The 25,984-nt window shown below is 42.8% G+C and overlaps 1 protein-coding gene and 1 pseudogene across 7 annotated transcripts in view; one reads left to right on the top strand and one right to left on the bottom strand.

The window, feature by feature from the left end:
- Positions 1 to 25,984, top strand: part of HLCS (holocarboxylase synthetase) — a 344,996-nt gene that overhangs the window by 282,072 nt on the left and 36,940 nt on the right. The window lies entirely within an intron of this gene.
- Positions 23,176 to 23,693, bottom strand: LOC126070553 (ferritin heavy chain-like; annotated as a pseudogene).

Below are 25,984 nucleotides of genomic sequence, written 5' to 3'. Positions count from 1 at the left end.
GCACTAGTGGTTAGTGCCAGGGAGCCTCACAGAGCAGGCTCCAGGTGATTCAGCCGCGTTCTTTTATAGATTTCACTCTTGGCTGCTGGTTAATGGGAAGGGATTTAGGCACCAGATACCGAGCTTGTCTTTTACTGTTCTTTAAGGAAAAGTCATGGGAGACTTGGTGACAGGAAATGTCTGCCTTCCTTTCAGGTCGTGAAGGTGTGGTGGTTCGCGTTTCTGTGGCTGGCCCATTCTTTACCAGATCACTGTTTTTATTCTACTCCTTTTCCTGTGGAGCCCTGGTGGTACAGTGGTTAAGAGCTTGGCTGCTAACCAAAAGGTCAGCAGTTCGAATCCACCAGCCGCTCCTTGGAAACCCTATGGGGCAGTTCTACTCTGTCCTATAGGGTCGCTATGAGTTGGAACCAACTCGATGGCAATGGGTTTGGGTTTGTTTTGTTTTGTTTGCTTTTCCTGTGGGAGTCAGACTCTGCCCATCTCAGCCACCCCTTTTGTTCTCCGTGGTTAGAAGACATACCCCACCACCTACCTCTCGGTGCGTCCTACTGTGGTGGCTTGTGTGTTGCTCTGATGCTGGAAGCTATGCCGTCGGTATTTCAAATACCAGCAGGGGCATCCAGGGAGGACAGGTTTCATCAGCGCTTCCGGACTAAGGCGGACTAGGAAGAAAGGGTTAGCATCTAGTTTTGATAACCCTATTGATCACAATAGAACGTTGTCCAATATAGTGCTGGAAGTCGAGCCCCTTAGATTGAAAGACACTCAAAATACGCAGTAACTGCAGCAGTGGACTCAAACATGACAGTAATCATGAAGATGCTGCAGGACTGGGCAACCTTTCGTTGTGTTATATATGCAGTCGCCATAAGTTGGTGTCAACAGCAAGAAGACACACTGTTCTAACCTGAGTTTTTTTCCTCTTTTTTCTTTTCTTTTTCCCCTCCGCTTTTCCTCTTCATTTCTCAAAGAGTACTTCTGGGGGCCTGCAAGGTTTCTGAGGCAATGGGAACTTAATCCTTGTGTGTCTAGCATGCAGGCCCCGTGGAACAGTGCATTGCACAAGGCCCCGTGGCCCCCATTATGTGGCCAGAGGGCCCCCTCCCAGGGTGCTCAGGGCTGTATCTGTACCCAGCCTGCCTGTCTGCTGCGTTCCCCATCACTCTCTATTTCTCTCACGTGGTACCACCCCACCTAGCGTAGGTTACATTTAATGGGGTGAGAAAAATCCACACTCTGAGAGAAAAGTTGCAGGTGAGGTCAAGCCGTCTTCCTCCCGGGAGGAAGAATGATTTTCTCCTCCCTGTGTCCCACACCAAACATTCACACAAAAGACCTCTTTTTATGTTTGATGTATTGCTTTTAAAAAACAAATCCTTCATGCTTTTTCGTTTTGGGTTCATACCTCTTGGCTGACCTAACCGGAATTTGGCAGTTGGCTCTGCTACCTCTCTCAAATGCTAAAGGCTGCCCCAGTGCCTGTCACTGGCTCCTCATAGGACTGGACACAGGGCAAGAATGCACACGGCCAGTTAGGCAAGTTGGGGGCCTTTTCATCAAGTCGATTCTGCCGAAATGGTTTCAACTCATGGCAGCCTCATGTGTGTCAGAGTAGAACTGAGCTCCGTAAGATCGTCAATGGCTGTCATCTTCTGGGGAGCCCTGGTGGCGCAGTGGTTAAGCATTGGCTGCTAGCCAAGAGGTCACAGTTTGAATCTACCAGCTGCTCCTTGGGAAACCCTATGGGGCAATTCTTCTCCATCCTGTAGGGTCTCTGTGAGTCAGAATTTACTCAGTGGCAATGCGTTTGTTTTTTTTATTGTTGTTGTTGTTCGTCCTTCAAAAGTAGATTGCCAGGCCTTTCTTCCATGGTGCCTCCAGGTGGGTTGGAACCACCAACTTCTCCGTAAGCAACCGCTTACTTAACCATTTGCACCACCCAGGAACTCTGCATGTAGTGGGGCGTCTTAGCTATTGGACTGATAGTATACATGGGGGTTCCTTGCATGATTTTGCTACTTGGTATATGTTTGAGATTTTTTATAGTAAGAAGTTTTTAGGGTTACCCAAGGCATAGCTAGGTAGCTGTAGGTTTTGTTTTGTTTTGGACAAGCCCATATGTTGCTAATTTTCCCCCACGTGAAATATTTTCTTTTCTGATTCATGTTTCAGAAAATCTTCGATAAGACATCTTTAGCCCACTGTAAATACAATCCAGCTCAAAGTAAGGCACACCTTCACTTGTTATTTCACTCTATTCTGTTTACAAAGCACATGGTCCAACACCCTCATTCTTTGCCTTAAAAAGACTCAGAAACCACACCAGCACCACATCAATACAGATAGGGAGTGATGGTGAACAGAATGGCTTGAGGGAATTCTGCCAACTTCATATTTTTTTAAGTGGAGAGAACACCAAAATTCTGCCATCTCCTGCTCCCGGAAGCTGAAGGCTCAGCAGGCTGGCTGCCGTGACGCCCTGCCGGAGCAGTTAGTGGAACTTTGCCCAGCCCACCTTCCAAGGCAGACAGCCCCCCTTGCTGTCTGAGTCTTGACAGAACCAGATTGGAGCATGCCTGCTGCCTTCTGCATCTTTCCCTGGAGTTAAAGCAGAAGCATAAGATGCCCCCAAAAAGGCAGCCAAGAACAGAATATGTCTTCGTGATTATTTTTACTCCTGTAACCTGAATATCCACCACCCATCTGTCTTTTTGTTGTATTGTGGTGGCTTGCACGTTACTGTGATGCTGGAAGCTATGCCGCTGGTGTTTCAAATACCAGCGGGGTCACCCATGGTGGACAGGTTCCAGCAGAACTTCCAGACTAAGACAGACTAGGAGGAAAGGCCTGGTGATCTGCTTCTAAAAATTAGCTAGTGAAAGCCCTACAGATCACAGAATATTGTCTGAGGCTTTGACTTGCTTACTTTGGACATGTCATTAGAAGGGACTGATCCCTGGAGGAGGACATCATATTTGGTAAAGTGGAGGGTCAGCGAAGGTGAGGGAAACCCTCAGTGAGGTAGATTGGCACAATGGCCACAAGAGTGGGCTCCAACATACCGACGATCATGAAGATGGCACAGGACCAACGCTTCATTCTCTTATACATGGGGTCACCATGCATTAGAACTGACTCAACGGCAAGTAGTAACAACCTGAGTATAGGAGTCAGCATAATATCTTAGGACCCTAATTCATAATCCTGTACAATTCATGGAGCACTATTTTTACCCACTAAAACAGCCAACAAACAAACATGTTTGTTAGTTTTTTTTTAATGATAATACCCAAGATAGGCAAGGATATAATGAAATGGGCATGCTTAAACCTTGTTTAAACACTAGTGGGAATGTAAATTGGAATAACCTTTTGAAAAGCATAGCAATAGATATCAGGAATCATAAAAAGTTGGTATTCTTTGACCCAGTAATCCTACTTCTAGTAACTTAAGAAATAATCAGCTCTATGGGAAGATCCATATTAATGAAGATTTAGAGTTAAATACATTGTATACAGTCACTTGATGGAAAATTATTCGTCAACAGAAAGACTTGATATAAAGAAATGCATAGATCAATTAAAGTAAAAATCAGGCTACAGTACAATTTGATTAGGATCTTATACATTTGGAAAACGACTAGAAAATAATACACAACAATGATAGTAGTTAAGAATGATTAAATTTTTTGTTTCTGTTTTCCAGACTGTCTATAGTGATTAATTTTTTAAATCCATAAATTAAATATCCTACATACTTCTGACCTTGGTAAAGTAAAACATTTCTCCTCCACTAATTTAAAAGTTATGATTACCTAGACACAGGTGAAAAGGAAATTTTCTTTGTTTTTAAACAACAACAAAAAAAAAATTATAGGGAAAATATTTCAATTACTTGATTTGTTCAAGCTCCTAAGTAATACTTTACCATAATTTAAATTAATTGAATGCATTGAAAGAAGTAGAATTACATTTAAAAATTTTTCACCACATCAGGCTCCAGATGTCAAACTCAGTGGATTTCATTCCCTTTGTGACATTAAATGGATGAGATGGTGTGTACTGTTTAAGAACTGAAGCATTCGTATCAGGTGGCTTGAGGGCTATAACAGATAGGTCTTTGGGTTGCCTTTTTCAAGTAGGATAACCAAGGCACTTAGATGCTAAATGGGGGGACTCTCTCCGACCCACAGCTGCCATGGAGTCAACCCTTGACTCATGGCGACTTCACGTGTGTCAGAGTGGAACGGTGCTCCATAGGGTTTTCAGTGGCTGGTTTTTCAGAAGTAGATCGGTAGGCCTTTCCTCTGCGGTGCTTGTGGCTGGACTCGAATCCCAACCTTTTGGTTAGCAGTAGAGCACATTAACCGTTTGCACCACCCAGAGACTCCTCATACCCACTACAGTTCTCTTAATCAAGAATGTGTTCCGGATCTTTCTAAAAAAAGGAAAAGACAAAACCCAGCTATGGCAGTTAAAGAGCTCTGGTAAATGACTTGGAGCCCTGGTGGTGCCGTAGTTAAGAGCTCAGCTGCTAACCAAAAGATCAGCAGTTCAAATCCACCAGCCACTCCTTGGAAACCCTATGGTGCTGTTCTACTCTGTCCTATAGGGTTGGAATCAACTGGATGGCAATGGTTTGTTTTTTGTTTTGTTTTTTTTTTAGTGGTATGTGACTGTAGTGGGTCTGTAGGAAATGGGGTAGACTGCTCTCGGAGCGCACCTGAACTCCAGAGTATTATAATAAGAGTTATTCATCTTTACTAAAGAAGTTATTCATCCTCACTGAAAATTCCTTTGAGTTTTTATAACTTCAGGATCCTTTTAATAACACACTCAGTTTATATACTAATATCCAAGTGTAATGCATAAAAGGCTCCCCCAGATCCTGCCCACAAGCCCTCCTCTGCCTCGTTACAGAGTTGGTCTGTAGCGGGAACTTTAATCTTCCTCTTTGCATTTTAATACTTATCGTAAAACGCGTTACGAGAAGTCCCAGGCAGTTTTCGTTTTGTGAAAGCACATCTAGCAATCTCGATTTCCCTAGAATGTTAAGCTCTGTTTACTGTTGTTGGCTTTGGGAGGGTTGTTCAATGGGGCAGCACCGAGTGGTAGGTCCAGAGGTGTGTCAGTACCTGAGCTCTGCCAGAGAACCTGCTCATGTCCCTTCTGTTGACAGAGACCCACTTGGCAGCATCTTGAACCCCACGCACCGAAGGGCATCCTTGGTTGCGCCCCATCCATTTTCAGTTGTGTGTTTTCCTCGAGGATGTTTTGTGGGACCCTTCACCAGGTATTTAGTGCGGGGGCAGAGAGGACAAGACCACAGCCTCAGGAAGACAAAGTGCCACCTCTAGGAAGTGACACGGTTTTATCTTTTTTGGAGAGTAGTAGCAGAGCAGCAAGGACCCCGGTGGTGCAGTGGTTAAGCACTCAGCTGGTAACCTAAAGCTTGGTGGTTTGAACCCACCAGCCACTCCAAGGGAGAACGATGTGGCAGTCTGCTGCCGTAAAGATTACAGCCCAGGAAACCCTATGGGGCAGTTCTCCTCTGCCCTATAGGGCCACTATTAGTCAGAATCCACTCAGCACCACACAACAGTAACAACAGCAGAACAGCATCGGGGCAGTGGTGGTTCAGTGGTAGAATCCTCACTGTCCACGCAGGGGACCCAGATTCAGTTCCTGGCCAATGCACCTTATTCACAGCCACCATCCATCCGTCAGTGGAAGCTTGTCACACAGGAGCCAACAGCAGGGGTGAAAAACAAGGGAAATAAGAAGGCAGCAACGTCTTCCCAAAACACCCCGACAGCAGCACTTCTGGCAGTAGAGGCACACGGAACAAAGCAGTTTATCAGCCCAGAGACAGGAACGGCCTCCAGTATTTACATGGTCCTCGATAGTCCTGATCCCTAGGTGGTGCAAACAGTTAAACATGCAGCTATTAGCTGAAAGGTTGGCAGTTGGAAACCCACCCAGGGTGCCTCGGAAGACAGGCCTGGCAGTCTGCTTCTGAAAGCCTCGAAAACCCTATGGAGCACAGTTCTACTCTGCACACTTGGAGTCGCCTTGAGTTGATATCAACATGAGAGCAAATAGCAACGACAACAATGATAGCCTTACCAGGAGTTTTCACAGGACCTTCTCTCTGAATCTTTCTAACAGTCATGCAGGGAAGGAAAGAGAACAATGATTCCCCTTTTTCCCAAATTATTCTTGTTGCATGAGCACCTCGACAGAGTGAAGTATGCACAGTTGTGAGATGGCGGATCTAGAATGGCTCCTAGAAGCCGCAGGGAGACCGATACCACCAAGAAATCTCCATCCTGTCAGCTTGAGAATGGAAAAGAAACCAGGGAAGAGCAACCAGCGTTGATTAAGTGCCTCGTGTGCCAGGCACGCTGCTGAGGGCCCCCCGCGAAGCCTGCTGTATCCATCCTCTCAAAGCCCATGAGGTTGGGTGAGGGTCCAGTTTGATGCACAAGGAGATAGCGTAGCTCAGGCAGGTGGCTCCGTGCTAGGCGCCCCTGCGGAGCCTGGGCTCACATTCCAGCAGACACTGGCCTCTCCGAGGCGGAGGATCCCCTGACCCAGAGCCCTGCACTCAGTTTGAACAGAGTGAGTACCTGCTCAGGGGTGGTTGTGCCAGTGTTTGAATCACTCCCAAAAAAGACATACACTTACTTGCCATTTCGCTGAAGAGGTGTGATGAGGACAAAGTGGGGTGCCATCCTTCTGTGACCCTGGGGGACTGAAAGAGCACCCAGAACTGAGTTATACCACGACTTGGAATGGAAATGGCAGTGTCTGGAGCAAACCGACACACACACGTACATAGACACACACACGCATGCTTGCACACATGTACACACATGCATACACACCCCACACACATACTTGCACATATCCAGGTGTGTATGCATGCACACATGCAACCACACACCCATACTTACACGTGCACATTTGCACACACACGTACGCACAGCCAATGGGAAATCCAAGAAATCCACATTCTTGCGATTTGTTCAGTCTTTCTTGGCCTTGATCTGTTCTAACTTTGAAACGTGGCTGAATGCAGTGCTGTACATAGGTGCAATTATTAAACACAAAGGCATGCTTACTTCCCATGCGTGCTCACATCTTTAATTCCAGGTCTGCCATGCCTTGACCATCCCACCTGAAGTGATCCGGCTTTGAACTCTGACCTTTTCTTCACCATAAGTCTTAAGTGGCCCACGGGGCCTTCTGTTAGTGACGAGCCGATCCTGCCGGTGTCTTTTCTCCCCAGTGTGGTTGTACATTCAGTGAGAATGCAACTTTGCCTAACAGTTCCTTGCATTCTCCCACGTACCTAACATGACATTGCAGCACAAGGAATCCAGTAAACAAATATTTGTTATTAAAAACCCCATCCCAATGGCTTGCTCTGCCATTGTTTCAGATGATGGTTGAGGATTTTTTTTATTTTTTTCTTTTCTTTGGAAGAAAAATGAAACAAAGAAAATGCACAGAAAAGATTTATGTATTTGGTTGGGGGAGGGGGAAATTAAACTTCTTATAATAGTTTTTAAATTAAATTTTGTACGAGTCCAAATCCTTTCCTTCTCCACCCCTTCCTCTGATATTCCCTCCCTCATTAAAACCGTAGGATTTTGATGGTGTTCACAGGGAAGCTGATTTACTGGAATAAAGAAGTTCTTTAAGTTTTCAGTGTTGGAACTCTCCCAGTGTGTCTGAACCTGGGTTTCAGATTTTACTGGCATTTTGTTGGCAGAGCAGTCTTTGGAGTCCTTCCTTATTTGAGCGTGTTTCCTGACACCTTTGGCAGTATGGTACTATGTTTTTTAGATTAAAAAAAAAAAAGCTTAAATAGAAAAGCATACATAAACATATACAGAAGATTGATTATAAAATGTCAGACAAAAATAAAAGGGCAGTAAAAGCACTCAGAAATTAACAAACGGGAAGCACTTTCTTTTTAGGAGTGGGCAAAGACAGGATGAAGACTAAGATGCCAAGAGGGAAATGTCTCCTGAAACATCAGAAAAAGATGACTTTTCATCTGTGTCCACTCCCCTCAACGCAGAGGCGTCTCTGTGGAAATAGGGGCTAGGATACCACACCACCTACCGTGCTGGGCACCCAGTCAGTGCCTGTATCCCCTAGGGCCTCAGCTGGAAACAGAATCCAACTCAGATAAAGGGAAAACTTACAGAGGTGAGGGCAGCGTTGAGGGACCTTACAAGGGCTGGAGAGTCTCCAGAAACCAGCCACCCCTGGGCCCCAGGGCAAGGGAGGAAGTAGTGTTCCCTAGAGCCTCGTGGAGAATTGGTGGGGGAGTAGTGAGATGAGGGCCAAAGTGGGAAGGAAGTGGGTAAGATCCCCCCTCCAATGTCCCACCATCACTGAACCCAACCAGAAGCCGGCCTCAAGGGATCAGCCCTTAGACACAGAGTTGGGAGAGAATGGAATGGGGGAGCAGGGAGATGGAAAATAACCATTTGAAGGAAAATCCGTTATAGAATTGGATTCCAAACCAGTTTGCGTTCATGGGAGCCATAAACGCAGTGGTATCATGGAGCCAAGCCCTGCCTGAGAGAAAGAGGCCCCTTGTCCCATGGACTGAAGAGTTAAGCCTGTGCTAAGCTTCCTGGTCGAGCAAGCTCTGGCGCCTTGGTTGATTTCTGGCAGGGTGGGGTGCAAGGAAGGCTCTGGAGAGAAGGCTGGGCCTTGAGAGGGTAGGAAGAAGGGTGATATTCAGGGCAGTGGGTGGCGTGGTGAAAGAAGCAATGGTTTGGGGCCAGCAGACAGGGGCCGGAAATTCTTCCTCCTAATAACCCTGAATCGGCAACCATATTGGGGTGGAAAAAAAGGGAATAGTGAGGTACTGAGTGGTAGGGCAGAGCTTCCGTTTCTAGAGGAAGAAATTCATTACCCTCAAGTTGCTTTGTCTGCCCAGATGTTTTGGCCCTTTGCCTCTGTAGGTTAAGAAACTTCTTATTACATATGTAAATTTGGTGAGAAAGATTGGCATACTTAAAACAGGATGCGTACAGTGCAGGGAAAATACCTACCTACTCATGCGGGCCAGAGCTCATGAACTTAAGCACTAATTTGATGGTGTTTAAGTTTTATAAACTTAAGATGACTCAACTTCAATTCTCAAAAAATACAGGAACCCCATTTTGACTCTACGGTTTGTAAGTAAATTTCCGTAACTTTCCAGAAAAACTTATAACCCATGGGACTGTCAAACTTACACAACTAGAGAATGCATTTAAGAGACTGGTGGCTTTTCAAGCCCCAAATTTTGTGTTTATAAAAGCAAGAGATTTCTTTTGTAATGAGCCAGAGGATGGGCCCCTGAGCCAAGCAAACCTGGTTAATTGCTCTGTGTCCACCTCCACTTCCTCGTCAGTAAAATGGAGCCAGGTGGAAATAACGATCAACAGATAAATGGAGAAAAAAATGAAGTGCCAACAATTTTTTTCTACGTGGATCAACAGTCACTGCTCATGGAAGCAGCAAATAAGAAATCACATGACATTGCATCAGGCAAATCTGCGGCAAAAGACTTCTTTTGAGTTTTCAAAAGCAAAAGTGTCACTTTGATAATGAAGGTGGACTTGATCCAAGCTACGGTCTTTTCAGTTGCCTCATATGCATGCAAAAACTGGAAATGAAAAAGGAAGACAAAGAATCGATGCATTCGAACTGTGGTGTTGGCGAAGAATATTAAATATACCAGACTGCCAGAAGAGTGAACAAATTGGTCTGAGAAGAAATACAGCCAGAAAGTTCCATAAAAGCAAGAATGCTGAGCCTCCGGCTTGCTTACTTTGGACACATCATCAGGAAAGACCAATCTCTAGAAAGGACATCATATTTGGTAAAGTAGAAGGTCAGTGAAAATGAGGAAAATCCTCAGTGAGATGGCTTGACATGGTGGTCACAAAAATGAGCTCAAACATGCCAACGATCATGGAGATGGCACAAGCAACATTTTCTTCTGTCATACATAGGGTTGCCATGAGTTGGGGCAGACTCAACAACAACGATAGAGTCACTGTGGGGTGGGGTTTAAATGAGAAAATAGCACATGGATGGTTGCTCAATCAATGATACCATTGGGTTTATCCAGTCTAGAACCGTGTGGTACTTTCTGAAGACCCAAAGAGTCCGTTCTTTACCTGTAGCAGAAGATACCCCAGCCTACCCCCTCATTAATTCTTTCACAAGACGTTGGAGAAATCTTAGAGTGGGAAGATGGTGCTGACTTGGCTGGTGAGCTCACTTTTAGAAGCCCTCCCTGTCCTATTGAGGGAGGGGGAGAGAGAGATGGAAGGAGGGAGAGGGAGTGTGTGTGTGTGTGTGTGTGTGTGAGAGAGAGAGAGAGAGAGAGAAGCCTGGCCCTTAGCATGCTTCATGAGGCTAAAAAACTACTCAGGCCTGACATCTGGTGATCAGGAATGTAGCCACTCTAAGGAGACAAAACACCAAAGGGAACTAAACCCTACCTAATCACTATCTTTGAACAGTGGCACTCTCTGGTCTATACTTTCTATACAACTGCCAATTCCTTATTTCTTTCCCCCTTTTCCTTAACTACCAACCACCACCGTAGCTCTAGTAAACAAAATCTCCCATTTGTGGGACTGTTTCTGTGTTATCCTAGTGAATATAAAAATACAGTGATGTGCCGCATAACGTCTCTTTGGGCAACATCCGGACACATATACATCCATAGCTCCGTAAAGTTATAATACAGTTCAGAAATCCCCATCAGAGAATGGGACATAGCAGCTATAACTGGACGTAGTGAATGCAACAACCTCTCGCATGTAACATATGTATCTCATGTCTCTTGTATACAAAGTGATTGTGCTGCCAGGTGTATAATGGTACAGGCAGTACAGGTACACTACAGTATCCCACGTAGCTTTGCTAAGTATATACAGACAATCCCCAGGTTATGAACAAGATCCATTCTAAAGTCTGTAAGTCGAACTTGTAGCTAAGTCGCAACAGATACATACAGTTCTTATTTGGTGTCAGTCAGATGTTTGTCTTAGTATATATTTTACCTTTCTATACATATAAAACACTTAGGAAACACTTGCAAACCTCAGTGTTTTCACAAGTGTCACAGAGTTGTACATGTGTTCGTTATTATGAACAATTGTATTTGACTCAAAGTTTTAATGTAACAGGCTTTATGGCAATCCGTTCTTAAGTATGCCTGGGTTATGGTTCGCACATCATCCAAGCCACATAATGTCCTATTTCACAGAACGTATCGTGGACATTAAGCGACACATGACTGTAATGCAATGTTTGATTTCAGTAGTTGTGGTGGCCAGAGAATTGTTGCATCCTTGATGTTGTGTCTCTGGTGATTTTTTTAAAATGTAGCTTTTGAAAAAGTTATTGAAAAAGTGCTTTTGGTCCAGTGGTTTCCAAACACCAGCCTTTGCGCCAACTTCATGGAAATCACTGAGAGAGACCCAGCTTTGATTGTGGAGACTGGGGTTTGATAGTCTAAGACGGGACCATAGCATCTCTTAGTTTTGTTTTAACTACCCAGGTGATTCTGATGTGCATATTGGTTGAGAACCTAACTCGAGAACCAGCTTTGCTGCCGTGACCTTAGTTATATGCTTAGGAACCCACGTTTGTTGAGCTTTGTAGTTCCTAGCAAAGACTGAGTCATCTGTTAAAAATCAGGGCTTCTAAGGGGTTCATTTCGGTTCGAACCCCTGCTGAGAATTTGTGTTTCTAACAAGTTCCCAGGAAGTTATACATAAGAATCACCTGGGGATCTTGTTAAAGTGTAGATTCTGATTCCTTGTATCAGGAGTGGAAATGCAAATTCTTAGCAGGGGTTTGAACAGAGACAAACTTGTTCAAAGCCCTCATTAAAATTAAATGAAAAGCACTGCACAATTTAAGTAGTTCTCACTTGTTTCTGAAGTTTTAATGGAGATAGTTGAGAGTTTTAAAAGGTTTCCTTTTGTGACTCAGTAATCTTCTTGTTGTTAAATGTGGGGAATTCTATGTGAAGTGTCAAGAGACCTAGTCATTCTGGACTAATCTCTACCAGACCTGGGCCAGACCTTCTTCAGAAGATCTCACTTCTGATCAGCCTGTCCGGGGCGTGAATGTGAAGCCTCACTTAAGGTTCTTATGTATAAGTTCTTCAAACCCAGGTTAATGTAGACTCACTGTCTTATTACCCATGTGTTAAAATAATTCACACAGAGCTGTAGGTGCAAAGAGATAATTGATGCATACCGGGGGTACTTCACACTCTTTCAAAAAGAAGTCTATCATAATCAAAAAGGTTTGTCTTGAATTGTTCCACGGAATCATTGACCAAAGTTTTTTTAGTCTTCTTGGGGGGCAGCACTTCGATAGAAATAGCATGGACTCATAGAAATTGAAGGAAAACTTTGAAATTCTTGCTGTGGAGTAAATAATATTTATACCTAAACCTGTTAAAGACAGTACAGAAAAAGTACAGACCGATATCACTTAAGAGCATAGATGAAGAAATGCTAAATAAATATTAGCAAACAGACTCCAACACCACATTCAACAAGCAGTACACCTACCACAACCAATTGTGATTTTTTCTTCCTGGAAATTCAAGGTTAGTTCAATTACAGGAAATCCAATAATAAATTAACATTTCAAGAGATATATTAATCCACTAACATATAAATAAACCAAATATGAAAAAACATATGGTTATCTTCATTGATACTAAAAAAAGCATTTATAAAATTCAACATTCTGTCTTGATAAAAAGATTTCAAATAGGAATTAATGGGCACTTTCTTAATATGATAAAATAAAGCAGTATCTTAATGGGGATACCACAAGAGCATTTTCATTAAGATCACGAAAAAGGCAAGGATATCCTCTATCTCCACTTATAATTAACATTGTATTGGAAGATTTAGCCAATCCAGATAGACAAGAGACGTTAATCGGGGGCATAATAATTGAAAAAGAAGTAAAACCATTTCTGTTTGCAATGATATGATAGTATACCTGGGAAACCTTAGCAAATCAGTGGTAGAACTAACTCAACCAATAAGGGAATTCAGTAAGAGATCAGTTATAAAATTAACGTACAGAAATCAATAACCAGCTAAAGGATATTATGGTAGGAAAAACCCCATTTATAATATCAACGTAAAGGATAAAATACCTAAGAATAAACTTAACAAGAAATGTACCAAACATATATGAGAAAACTTGAAAACGTTTCTTGTTAGAGCTTGCATTTCTGACAAGTTCCCTTCTAACAAGAGTCAAAAGTATATCCAAAGAGATGTAAGACATTCCTTGTTCATAGATTAAGACAAGTCGACCTCACAAAGATGTCAGTTCTCGCCACGTTGATGTATAAATTTAATGCAGTCCTGGTAAAAAATACCATCAAGTTGTTTGTTTATTTTCAATGGAACTAGACAAATAGATGCTAAAGTTTATATGAAAAAACAGATATACAAGAACAGCCAGGAGAACAATGAAAAAGAAAAGCCGTGGGGTACAAGCCTTCCTTGATTTTAAAATATACTATAAAGCCACTATATTGAAAAAAGTATGATAATGGCACATGGATAAACAGAAAGACTGTTAGAAAGGAATAGAAAATCCAGAAATAGATACAAGTACATAGGGCAGTTTAGTGTATAATAAAGATGGCATCTCACATCCCTAGAGCAAAGGTAGAATTTTGAACAAATGGTCCTGGGACAATTGGACAGCCATTTAAAAAACAAAAAACATACCATCAGATCCATAGTTCACCACCACGTATAAAAATAAACCCCAAGTGGATCAGGGATCTAAATGTTAAAAATGAAACCACGTAAGTACTAAAAATGAGTGGATGAATTCCTGTGTAAGCTGGAAGTAGAGAAAAGCTTTCTAGGCACGATACAAAAACAAGAGGCAATAAAAGAAAGAGTAATACATTTGACTACGTAAAAAATTTTGTTTTAAACTTTCTGCGTGGCAGAAACACCATAAGCAAGATAAAAACATAGGTAACAAACTGGGAGAGAATATTTGCAACATATGTCGTAAATAAAACACTAACATCCCTAATATACAAGGAATTTTTTTAAAAGGGCAAAGAACATGAACAGATAATTCACAAAAAATATATTAAAATGGTCCTTAAACATATGAAAAGATGTTCAACCTCACATATAAGAGAAATGCAGATTACAAACATACTAAAATACCATCTCCACATCAGATTGGCAAAAACTGCAAAGCATGACAGCACGCTCCGTTGGCAAGGCTGTGATGATGGCAGGAGTTTGGCAGGTGGCTTAGTTATCCAGTGCTGCTGTAACAGAAATACCACAAGTGAGTGCCTTTAACAAACAGGAGTTTATTCTCTTACAGTCCAGGAGGCTAGAAGTCCGAATTCAGGGTGCCAGCTCCAGGGGAAGGCTTTCTCTCTCTGTGGGCTCTGGAGGAGGGTCCTTGTCATCAATCTTCCTTGGTCAAGGAGCTTCTCAGCGCAGGAACCCTGGGTCCAAAGGACTTGCTATTCTTCTGGGTCTTGTTTCTTGGTGGTGTGAAGTCCACTTGTCTCTATGCTTGCTTCTCTCTTTTGCATCTCAAAAGAGATTGACTTTAGACACAACCTAGTCTTGTAGAGGAAACCCTTGTAGTGTAGTGGTTAAGTGCTACAGCTGCTAACCAGAAGGTTGGCAGTTCAAATCCACCAGGCCCTCCTTGGAAACTTTATGGGCAGTTGTACTCTGTCCTATAGGGTCACTATGAGTCTGAATCGACTCAATGGCAATGAGTTTGAGTTTTTTTTTTTTTTAGTTAATCTTGTAAACTGAGTCCTGCTTCATTAACATAACTACCTCTAATCTTGCCTCATTAACATCATGGAGGTGAGATTTACAACACAGAAAAATCACATCAGATGACAAAATGGTGGACAGTCACACAATACTGGGAATCATGGCCTTGCCAAGTTGACGTACACTTATGGGGTACACAATTCTGTCCATAACAGCAGGATCTAATGGCTTGTGATTGCAAATGACTAGAAACTACCAAATGTGTGTACATAAGCAAGTGGTTGAATAAACTACACTACCTCCACACAATGAGGTACTGGGCAGCTTTGGAAAAAAATGAGGAAGAATACTATGGACTTCTAAGGTGTATTTCCAGGTTATATTAAGTGAAAAAAGCAAAAGACAAGAGTATCTACCAAATACTACCTTTTCTGTGAGGAAGAAGGGAAAATAAGAGAGCTGCTCATTTGTGCAGAGAGAAACACAGGAAGGATAAACCAGAAACTGTTGAGATTAGGCGATTAGTTATTTACAAAAAGGAGTTGGAGGGGGAGACCTAGGTAGAAGGGATGGATGCAGGGAGCATGACACTTCTCAGAGTGTATTTTTCTGTATAGCTCTGACTCTCGGAACCAGCTTTAAAAAGAAAAAGAAAAACAAGGGTGGTAGGGGCATCTAAAATGAAATTTTAGAAGTAACAATCCTAACTTTATTTCAGATGAGTAACATAACCACAGAAAAGTGAAGGGAGAGAATAAAGAACAAACCCAAGGAACTTTTAACACAATATTTTGTCTAGGATTAAAGACCAAAAAAGAATTGTAAACAAATATTGCACTCTAGTTAGTAAATTTGTTTTTCCTAATAGTATGGGTGAGCCGTTCTGAAACTACTTTCTGTGTATGATAGTATTGAGCAAATAAGTAAACATACTGTAGATAATAGGAGCCAGGGTTAGCACTTTTGGAGAAGAAAGTTACAGATGGAAAAAGGGAGAAAGCTAGAATGAGCCCTGTGGTGTTGGATTGGAATTGGAATTTTCAGTGAACTCATGGTTTGATAAATAGATAGGTGTGTGTGTGTGTGTGTGCCCATGCGCACGCACACACACACACACACACACTCTTCCTAACTCTTGCCTAGCACTCCAATTTGCTTTATAAATACCATCCTTTACTAAAAAGAACCAGAGCTCCTTGGAGAAAAGACTGGTTCCAGGGCTGGGGCTGAGAATGTTCACGATGAGCCTGGAAACAGCGCCAGAAAGCAAAGACATTCTGAAAGATGACAGGGACATGTGAGAAAGACACAGGAACCAGCTTGAAGGAGTTTCTACTCACCAAATCTGGGGCAATTTGAGCATCAAAATAATGATAGGGAAGTATATAATCTATTGCATAAAATAAGAATTCATGAGTCCATTCTGATAGAAATAAGTGAAACAAAGAAAGAAATGGATGAGAAGAAAAGCTGTTTCTTACAATAGACTTCCAACAAATACATAGAAAAGAAATGATGGATTCAGAAAATCACTCTCTGGCAGCCATGAGAGAAATAATTGATTGAAGCAAGAATCATCCATGGATGCTAAAACTGCCAAGTTGAATTTTATGAGAAACACAATATTTATCTCCCCATAGGTACTTAATAGTTTTACACAGGGAAAACAGTAACTTTACAGTGGAAAACCTGGCACACACCATCTTAGCCAAGTGATCAGAGTTAGCATCACCACTGTTGGAATGAAGCAACACCATGTGCCTCCTGATACTGTGCACCGAGAAGGACACAACATCACTTCTGTGTGTTCCTGCCCAAAGGGCAAACCTGAATCTAATCACGAGGAGGTGGTCAGGCAATCTGAATTGAGAAGTATCTTATGAAACTATCTCGTACTTTTCAATGTCTAGGTCATGAAAGACATAGGAAGACTAGGAAACTAAACCAGATTAAAGGAGACTCAGGAGACATGATGGCACAGTGGTTAAGAGCTTAGGTGCTAGCCAGGTCAGCCGTTGCCAGCTGCTCCTTGGAAACCCTAAGGGGCAGTTGTACTCTGTCCCATAGGGTTGCTATGAGAATCGACTCAACGGCAACGGGTTTGGTTTGGTTTTCTTAAGAAGACATGATAACTAAATGCAACAGATGATCCTGGAATGGGTCCTAGATCAGAAAGAATATTGTGCTTTGCTGTAAAGGACAGTATTAGGGCCATGGATGCAGTTGGAATAAACCCTGTAGCTAGATCAGGGTTTGGCAGACCATAGCCTTTGGGCGAAATCTGGCTTGTTTGTTCAGCATTGGGGCTAAGAATATTTTTAAATTAAAAAGAATAATATTTCATAACACATGAAATTTTTTTAATTAAAAAGAATATTTTTAAATTAAAAAAATATTTTTATTTTTTTAATTAAAAAGAATAATATTTTGTAACACCTGAAATTCAGTTTTCTGTGTCCATAAATAAAGTTTTATTGAAACACAGCCACACTCATTCATTTATGTATGTCTGTGGCTGCTTTTGCACGAGGGCAGCAGGGTTGAGTAATTTCAACAGAGACCATATGGCTCACAAAGCTTAGAGTATTTACTGCCTGCTTTTTATAGAAAAAGTTTGCTGACCCCTGGATTAGATAATAATGTCATATGGATGTTAGTTTCCTAATTTTGATTGTTGTACTGTAATTTGAGAATGTAAGGTAAAATCCTCGAATTTTAGGAAAGATAGACCAAAGTATATAGGGGTAAAGGGACACCATGTCTTCAATTACTTGCAGTTTGTTCAGAATAAAGTTACAGACAGACAGAGAAAGCATATATGGTAAAAAATTAACATTTGGGAAATCGAGGTGCTTGGCGCAGGGCATATAGGAATTCTTTGTACTATTGTTGCAACTTTTCTGTGAGTCTGATATTTCAAAGTTAAAACACACACACACAAATAGCATGGGCCTTAGAACCAACCAGAGCTTGACCTGAATTCCTGTCATGCCGGCTCTGTGACCTTACATAAGTGGTTTCACCTTTCTAAGGCCATGTCCTCATCTGTGAAGTAGCGTCGTCTTCTTGCCTGTGCAAGGCTTAGATGAGATAATGCCTGTAACGCTTCATGCATAGTGCAAAAAACCAGAATCAATTCCATGTGACCCGGTGCCCGTGGGAAAACGGTTCCCAGATGTCTGCCCGCCATGTGGTCAGGACGAGTCAGTATCCATTTTCTGGGATAGCAGCAGGCCCTCTTTTAGGCTAGACGATGAGTGCTGACGGCTTGTGGACACTCTCCACTGGGAGCCCTTCCACACCCAGTGGAAGTTGGTAGACATAATTATCAGATCTGATCAGCCTGGAAAGGGTAGGTTGAGAAGATCTCGTGGCTTGGAGACCCCTAGTGGAGGAGTCAGGAGTCCCAGCATGTTGTAGTGTAATGAAGGCCCCCTCTCAGAAGGGGCCACCAGCCCTAGGATCAGGACCACAGTCTAGAAGTAGCCACAGAAGTAGCTGTGGGCGCCGTGACTGTTTTCAGTAATAGCATTAGTAAAAGGCTCCTTGCCTGTCTGTGAATTCTGTTCTGTAATGGCACTCTTTTAAGACAGAAGGCAGTTGATGCTCAGACGTCTAGTGTTTACAGTGAAGTGTCAGGGGTTAGAAAGAATGGTTTGTGTTCATCTGGACTGATTAGTACAGACCAACATCAGTAAATGCTTGACTTACTGGAAAGTTGAATCCACAGGACTCCTCCTTATGAGCAAGGAAATGATTTAGCAGTAGTGTAGGTGGTCTTTGGAGTCCCTGGGTGATGCAAATGATTAGTGCACTCGGCTGCCAACCAAAAGGTTGGAGTTTTGAGTCGACTCAGAAGTGGTTTGAGAGAAAGGCCTGGAGATCTTCTTCCAAAAACTCAGCCATCGAAAACCCTGTGGAGCACAGCTCTGCTCTGACACACATGGGGTTGCCGTGAGTTGGAGTCAGCTTGCTGGCAGCTGGCTCAACTGGTACTGGCAGATGATATTATGGTGTTTCAGATAGGAAGATGAGCCCCAAATCTGTGGATTGCTGGTGTTGCTAGGGGATTTGGACATTAAATGGGTGTCTCTGATGGGTCCTAACGCACAAGCATTCCCTCAACAGAAATACAGGTGAGGCCTTTGCACCTGGGGAAGGCTGGGGGTGGATTGTGACAGCTCTAGTCTCAAACAGTCAGAATTCTTATTTTTGCCTGTAAGTGAAATACTCATCCTGTTGTACACCAAAACAGGAAAAGGGAGTATGATCTAAAGCTGACTTGTCTGACAGCACAGCAGAAGGGTGGATTGATGACAGGCCACTACAGCTGTAAACGGTAAATCCACAGTACGGTGGAGAAATATGCTGAGGAAGAGCTATGTGCCTCTGAGCTCCAGTGACCAAAATTATTTGTAAGCAATAACCTAAAGAAAGCACTGTTTTTTAAAAAGGCAACCAAATGATTAGTTGAACCAACTATTGATAGTTTTGCTAAGTGGATTCAGAGACCCTAAAATTGGAAATGAAAATCGTACCTCCCCAACTGCTAGTGTCACCTACAAGCTGTTTAGCCTCAGGTTCAGGTCACTTTGGCCCTGGTGACACAGTGGTTAAGCCCTCGGCTGCTAACTGAAAGGTTGATGGTTCAAATCCATCAGCCGCTCCAAGAGACAAAGATGTGGCAGCCTGCTTCTATAAAGATTATAGCCTAGGCAACCCTATAGGTCAGTTCTGTTTTGTCCTAGAGGGTCGCTATGAATCGATGGCAGTGGGTTCAGGCCACTTCAGTGGGTGGGTGGGTGGGTGAGAGAAATGGGTGTGGGTAGAGAGGAGACGCATTATCTTTAGAATTTTAGAAAACTAATCAGTTGCCATTGAGTCTATTCCAACTCATGACGACCTTGTGTGTCAGAGCAGAACTGTGCTCCATAGGGTTTTCAGTGCCTGATTTTTCAGCAGTAGATCGCCAGGCCTTTCTTCCCAGGCACCTCTAGGTGGACTCAGACCTCCAATCTTTTGATTAGCAGCCAAGCATGTTAACCATTTGCAGCACTCTCTCTCTCTCTCTGATGTACACATACTCATACACACCCCACCCCCGGCTATTCCTTTTCTTCCTTCCCTTACCTTTACCACCTTCCTTATCCCTAAAAGGAACAGGTAATGGAAGGCCTGTCTTGTCTTCCGGCAGCAAGACGGGCTAGAATCTACAGGACAAAGAGAAAGTACTGCATTTAAGCACCTACCGTGTGTCAGACCACTTTGTATATGCCATTAGGTGTCATTCTTGTGGGGAGCTCTCAGAATGTCCCGTTTTACAGATGCCTGGAGAAATTTAGGGAGAAAGAGCCACCTACTTGAGGTCACCCAGGTGCCTCATCTCAACACTGGGATTTGAACCCAGGTCTGCCTCCTTCTCTGTCTGAGTCTGCACTCTGCCTGCCGGGATGTTTCTGAAGTTCCTTGGGAGCCTTCCCCTAGCTGTCAGGGGCAGTAGCCCAAGGCCCCGGGATGGGCCCGAGCTTCCCTGGACCATCAACCGCAGCTCTGCGTCAGTTCGGAAATTGCCGTCGGAGGTCTGAGCATTCTGCCCAGCCATGTCCTGTGCACTGCACGGTCCTCTCAGCCTGCTGGCTTCGTTTTGCGTGATGTTGTTCTTAGCAGAAACCACTAATCATTTTCTTTCAAAAAACGACGCAAGATTCCTGCATAGAGGGTGGTGCTATCAGGGTGAGAGGTTTTTCTAGCAGGATAATTGATATCTTGATATTTTAGCTTCTTTTTAAAAAGTACTACCCAAATACAATACAATAATAAGCAAAAATATACGATAATGTAATATATTTTGTAAAAGTTACTGAAGTTTAGCACTGTTTCCCTTGAACCACACAGAAGTCAACAGTTAGAAATAGTTAAGAATTCATCTTCTAATAAAAGTTTAAAAAAAAAATACAAGTAATTCCCCTGAAATGTGTTGCTGCCTGAGCCCCCCCTTCTCCTCCCCCTGTCCCCGGATTTGGTTTCTTTTCACATATGGAAAACTTGGGAAGCCTACGGATGTATGTCTTCCTGAAAGCTAAGAAAGGGAGCATCAGAATAGCAAGACTTGGCCGGGGGGCGGTGAGGAGAAGACAAAGAGAAAGCTGAGCACAGTGCCGGGCCTGGCTGTGGAGCAGAAAAGAACCACGAGAGGCTAAAGCTCCTCAGCGCCCTGGGACAGAGAGGCACCAAGGGTGCCTACGCCCGCCCTCCCAGGCCCTGTTGCTTCAGACTGTGCTACCCTGGACTTCCGGAGGCTGGGAAGGAGGGGTCTTTTTTCTTCCAAAAATTGTCAAGTACCTCCATATAAGTCCCCTCCCTGATTGTTGAGACTTTTTTTTTTTAAGACTAAACCACGAAAAACAAACCAACCGCCATCCAGTCAGTTCTGACTCCCAGGTGTCAGAGCAGGACTGTGCTCCACGGGGTTTTCTGTGGCTGATTTTTCGATAGTAGGTCACCAGGCCTTTCTTCCGAGGCGCTTCTGGTGGACTCAAACCTCCAACCTTTTCGTCAGCTGCTCAGTACTTAAAACATGGCTTCCAGAAGAAAGCGGCCCCTCAGAGACAGCCTGTGGGAGGACCAGAGCCAGGAGGTGGCCATCGCACAGACTGCACAGCAAGGGAGAGGGCGAGCGAGGGCACTGATAGTGAGCCCGTGAGTTACACGTAGCCTGTCTGGTAAAGCCTTGTGCAGCTGGCTGCCCTTCCTTCCGCTGTGAAGCTAATCTCTGCAGAAAGAAAATTATTCAGCCAGTAAGGTGGAGGATGCAGTTTTAACCTACTTAGAGAAAACTAGAGGTTAAAAATATATTTGTAATAGCATTTTTTCCTAATGATAAAATGAGTGTACTCCAGTGTTTCCAACTATAGAAATACTGAAAAATTATCAAGAAGAAAATAAAAATGACTTGAAATCTTACCACCCAGAAATCACACAGACAACATCAAGAGGAAATTAGAGTCATCGTATAATTCTACCTTAACCTTCTGGAGATAACCACCGCTGATAAGGAAGCCCTGGAGGCGTAGTGGTTAAGAGCTGAGGCTGGTAACCAAAAGGTCAGCAGTCCAAATCCACCAGGAGCTCCTTGGAAACTCTTTGGGGCAGTTCCGCTCTGTCCTGCAGGGTCACTGTGAGTCGTAATCAACTTGACGGTGGTGGGTTTAATATGTGTCCTGAATTCTTCTACAAAAGGCCTGGTGATCTACTTCTGAAACTCAGCCAGTGAAAACCCTACAGGTCACATAACAGTATGATCTGTAACCAATCGTGGGGATGGTGCAGGACCCGGCAGTGTCTGTTCCATTGTGCACAGGGTCGCTGTGAGTCGGGGCCCACTTGATGGCAGCTAACAACAACAACAACACTCTTCTATAAATACACATAAGAATCCATAGCTTATGTAAATGGGATCAGACCACGATACCTATTTTATGCCTTCTTGTTTTATAACTTACCAGTATAATATGAATGCCCATAAATATACATTATTTTAATAGCTCCAAAATAAGGCCATTTTTCCAGATCATCAGAAATATATTTTATAAAATATATCAGTGTATTTTTTTAAAAAGGGAAGAAGTCTAAAAGAATACACACTAGTATATCAACACTAATTGAGAAGAGAGACTTAGAGCCGATGACTTACTTCCTGCTTTGTGCTTTTCTGTATTTTTCCAACAGTTTCACCTCCCACAGGTAACCACAGTACTGTTTTGGCATATTTTCTAATATTTTAAAAGCTGCATTTTAGAACATTACTGCAGTCATGCTGTATAGAGGGCACTGCCTTTGTGCAATGGACCTCGCTCAGATCACTCATGGTTGTATGATGCTAGGAGTTTTTTCATTCTTCTCTCGTGGAACATTTGGATTGTTCTGGTTTTTCACAATGTTTCAGTAATGCTGTGATGATAGGTCTACTCCTGAATTAGTTTGTTTCTCTGTTTGAATATTCCTTAGGATGAAGTCCTAGAAGTAGTCACCGAGTTAGAATAAAAAATGTAAAGCTTTCATTGTATATGATGAACAGAATGGTTTTAAAGATTTCTACTCATTAATTACTATCAAATAGGTTCTTTTATGGAGGCAGGGGTACCAAATTACTTTATTTGAAGGAATGGTATAAATAAAAGAACTTAAATGGATTTTTTGGTACAATTTATAGAAAAGGTAAAGGTAAACCCAACATGCAGGCACTGTCTTGGTGATCACAGAAGTCACCCCTGTGGCTCTGGGACAGCCAAGCTAAAGCTTAACTTCCTTTCACTGTCACCAAGGTATGCTTGTCACAGAGATACTCTGCCAGGCCAGATTCTGGGGGCCCCCATCTTACGCAAGTTGGTTATGTAGTCACCCAATCCTTTGATGGATTTCACCTGCTCATTTAGTTAATGAGTCTCAGTGAAGTCACACAAATAGGGGTCATTCTTACCAGTGGCCAGTTTGTACAGTTCCAGCGGTGACTGATTCACACTTTTTTTCCAAGTGTAATGCACACTCCACTGCATCCAGCCCACTCTCACAGTCATCACAGTCTGGTTTCTTAATATCCTGAAGGAAGATTCAGTCACCTCGTTGGTTCTGCATCTTCCTCAGTTTCTAGGCATGTTGGCCTTTCCTCATGAGATTGGTGACGAAAATATTTGGCATAATTCTTCAAAGCCACATTGTCGCTGTCAAAGTAGTAAGACATAGATAGGTAGACACAGGAGGCATAGAGCTCCATGTTGACTGGGCGTTCCACACCGGCCTTCGAGTCCTGATTGTAGTTCTGGTGCTCCTGCAACGGGGATGCAGTCGTCATGGTGGTGGCTGAGGAGAGGCGGCTGCACAGGGCGGGAGCAGTGGGGGCCTTGGGGCATCCCAGGGCACTGTTGTGAGGAGGTAGCTGAAGGCTGGTGGGTGCCGCTGGTTGGGGGGAGGTTGGCAAGCACTGGGTTCCCTTCAAGCACTGTTGAAGCAGTTGACCTTGGTGACTCTGTGAAGGACGTCTGGCCTCAAATAGGCCCTTGATCATTATTCAAAGATGGTCCCCAACTCATGATGGGGTTCTGTTCCAAGGGCTCCATCCTAAGTCAGTTATGACGTAAGTCAAATACCTCATTTTTTGTTTGTTTTCATTGTTATTGCTTTTAGTTATCAGTATTTTTATAAACCTGATCTTTATTTGTCTTTGGGGTTGGTAACATTACATATAAACTTACAGTTGTTTTTTTTTTATTGTGCTTTACGTGAACGTTTGCAGCGCAAATTAGTTTCTCATTCCAAAATTTATACAGAATGTTTTGTGACATTGTTTGCAACCTCCATTTTGTGTCCTCACTCTCCCTGTTTCCTTTTACACCCAGGGTTCCCCATGTCCAGGTTTCTGTCCCTTCCTGCCATCACATCTTTGCTTTTGTTACCCATTTGGTCTCCTATACTTGGTTACATTCAGAAGCACGTTCCTCACGTGTGTTGTTTGTTTTATACACCTCTCTAATGTTTGGCTAAAAGGTGGACTTCAGGAGTGGTTGCAATTCTGAGTTAGCAGGATGCCCAGGGGCCATAGTCACAGGGGTTCCTACAGTTTCTGTCAGACCAGTAAGTTGGTTTTTTGGGCTTTTTTGGAATTTGAATTTTGTTAGCCAATTGACCTAGATGTCCCCTGAGACCATGGTCCCCAGCCCTCGGCCCCAGTAACTCATTCCCATAAGCTGTTTGCATGTGTCTAGGAAGCTTCTGTAGCTTTGCCTTGGTCAAGCTATACTGATTCCCCTGTATTGTGTTGTCTTTCCCTTCACCAAAGTTAACGCTTGTCTACTATCTAGTTAGAGATTTCCCTTCTCCACCTCCCCTTCCCTGTAACCATCAGAGAGTTTTTTTCTGTTTGTAAATCTTTTCTTGGGTTTATATAATAGTGGCCTCATAGGATATTTCTTCTTTTGTGACTGACTTATTTCACTCAGCATATGCCCTCCTAATTCATCCATGTTGTGAGACGTCATCACTGTTCTTTGTCATTGTATAGTGTTCCATTCTGTATATGTGCCATGATTTGTTTATCCATTCATCTGTTGATGGGCACCTAGGTTGTGTCCATCTTTTTGCTGTTGTGAACAATGCTGCAGTGAACATGGGTGTTCATATGTCTATTCATGCTCTTATTTCTCTAGGATATATTCCTAGGCGTGGGGTTGCTGAATCATATGGTATTTCTGTTTCCAGCTTTTTAAGGAGATGCCATGTCATTTTCCATAGTGGTTGTACCATTTTACATTCTCACCAGTAGTGCATAAGAGTTCGAATTTCCCCGCAACCTGTCCAACATTTGTTATTTTCTGTTTTATTTTGTTTTATTCATGTCAGTAATGTTCAGGTGAGATGGTTTCTCAATGTTGTTTTGACTTGTATTTCTCTAATGGTTAATGATCGGAAGCATGTCCTCATGTGTCTGTTAGCTGCCTGAATATCTTCTCTGGTGAAGCACCTGTTCATATCCTTTGCCCATTCTTTAATTAGATTATTTGTCTTTCTGTTATTGAGGTGTTGGAAGTATTCTGTGGATTTTAGAGATTAGACCCTTGTCAGATATGTCATATCCAAAATTTTTTTCCCAGTTTATGGGTTCTCTTTTTACTCTTGTGAAATCTTTTGATGAGCATAAGTGTTTAATTTTTAGGAGCTCCCAGTTATCTGGTTTAGCTTGTGGTGTTTGTGCATTGTTAATTATAGTTTGTATTCTATTTATGCCATGTATTAGAGCCCTTACTGTTGTCCCTATTTTTTTTCCATGATCTTTATTGCTTTAGGTTTTATATTTAAGTCTTCCATGCATCTCGAGTTAGTTTTGGGGTATGATGTGAGGTATGGGTCCTATTTCATTTTTTTTTTACATATGGACATCCAGTTTTGCCAACCATTTGTTTATAAGACTGTCTTTTCCCCCATTTAAAAGACTCTGGTCCTTTGTCAAAGATCAACTTTCCATAGGTGGATGGATTTACATCTTTGTTCTCCATTGTACAGCTCCATTGGTCTGTGTGTCTGTCATTATACCAGTACCCGGCTGTTTTGACTAGCATTGCTGTATAGTAGATTTCTGAGATCAGGTAG

The sequence above is a fragment of the Elephas maximus genome, chromosome 2, assembly GCF_024166365.1.
Source record: "Elephas maximus indicus isolate mEleMax1 chromosome 2, mEleMax1 primary haplotype, whole genome shotgun sequence".
Taxonomy (NCBI): Eukaryota; Metazoa; Chordata; class Mammalia; order Proboscidea; family Elephantidae; genus Elephas; species Elephas maximus.
Note: the sequence above shows the minus strand (reverse complement) of the source record. Positions and strands in the feature narration are given on the sequence as shown.